The sequence below is a fragment of the Triticum aestivum genome, chromosome 6D, assembly GCF_018294505.1.
Source record: "Triticum aestivum cultivar Chinese Spring chromosome 6D, IWGSC CS RefSeq v2.1, whole genome shotgun sequence".
NCBI classification, from domain to species: Eukaryota; Viridiplantae; Streptophyta; class Magnoliopsida; order Poales; family Poaceae; genus Triticum; species Triticum aestivum.
In genome coordinates this window covers 320,542,629-320,544,480 of record NC_057811.1, presented here as the reverse complement: position 1 = coordinate 320,544,480, position 1,852 = coordinate 320,542,629, and positions in this window count along the sequence as shown.

The following is a 1,852-nucleotide window of genomic DNA, read 5'->3' as shown; positions in this document are numbered from 1 at the left end:
TTGCACTAGAGTCAATAATCTAGTTACATTGTGATGAATCGAACACCCATAGAGTTCTGGTGTTGATCATGTTTTGCTCTAGGGAGAGGTTTAGTCAACGGATCTGCTACATTCAGGTCCGTATGTACTTTACAAATATCTATGTCTCCATTTTGAACATTTTCACGAATGGAGTTGAAGCGACGCTTGATATGCCTGGTCTTCCTGTGAAACCTGGGCTCCTTGGCAAGGGCAATAGCTCCAGTGTTGTCACAGAAGAGAGTCATCGGGCCCGACGCATTGGGAATAACTCCTAGGTCGGTAATGAACTCCTTCACCCAGATTGCTTCTTGTGCTGCCTCTGAGGCCGCCATGTATTCCGCTTCACATGTAGATCCCGCCACAACGCTTTGCTTGCAACTGCACCAGCTTACTGCCCCACCATTCAAAATATACACGTATCCGGTTTGTGACTTAGAGTCATCCAGATCTGTGTCGAAACTAGCATCAACGTAACCCTTTATGACGAGCTCTTCGTCACCTCCATAAACGAGAAACATATCCTTAGTCCTCTTCAGGTACTTCAGGATATTCTTGACCGCTGTCTAGTGTTCCATGCCGGGATTACTTTGGTACCTTCCTACCAAACTTACGGCAAGGTTTACATCAGGTCTGGTACACAGCATGGCATACATAATAGACCCTATGGCCGAGCCATAGGGGACGACACTCATCTTTTCTCTATCTTCTGCCGTGGTCGGGCATTGAGCCGTGCTCAATTGCACACCTTGCAATACAGGCAAGAACCCCTTCTTGGACTGATCCATATTGAACTTCTTCAATATCTTGTCAAGGTACGTACTTTGTGAAAGACCAATGAGGCGTCTTGATCTATCTCTATAGATCTTGATGCCTAATATATAAGCAGCTTCTCCAAGGTCCTTCATGGAAAAACACTTGTTCAAGTAGGCCTTTATGCTTCCCAAGAATTCTATATCATTTCCCATCAACAGTATGTCATCCACATATAATATGAGAAATGCTACAGAGCTCCCACTCACTTTCTTGTAAACACAGGCTTCTCCATAAGTCTGTGTAAACCCAAATTTTTGATCATCTCATCAAATCGAATGTTCCAACTCCGAGATGCTTGCACCAGCCCATAGATGGAGCGCTGGAGCTTGCATACCTTGTTAGCATTCTTAGGATCGACAAAACCTTCCGGCTGCATCATATACAATTCTTACTTAAGAAAGCCGTTAAGGAATGCCGTTTTGACGTCCATTTACCATATCTCATAATCATAGTATGCGGCAATTGCTAACATGATTCGGACGGACTTCAGCTTCGCTACGGGTGAGAAAGTCTCATCGTAGTCAACCCCTTGAACTTGTCGATAACCCTTAGCGACAAGTCGAGCTTTATAGATGGTAACATTACCATCCGCGTCCGTCTTCTTCTTAAAGATCCATTTGTTTTCTATCGCTCGCCGATCATCGGGCAAGTCTGTCAAAGTCCACACTTTGTTTTCATACATGGATCCTATCTCGGATTGCATGGCTTCAAGCCATTTGTTGGAATCTGGGCCCGCCATTGCTTCTTCATAGTTCGAAGGTTCACCGTTGTCTAACAACATGATTTCCAGGACAGGGTTGCCATACCACTCTGGTGTGGAACTTGTCCTCGTGGACCTACGAAGTTCAGTAGTAACTTGATCCGAAGTACCTTGATCATCATCATTAGCTTCCTCTCTAGTCAGTGCAGGCACCACAGGAACATCTTCCTGAGCTGCGCTACTTTCCGGTTCAAGAGGCAGTACTTCATCAAGTTCCACTTTCCTCCCACTTACTTCTTTCGAGAGAAACTCTTTCTC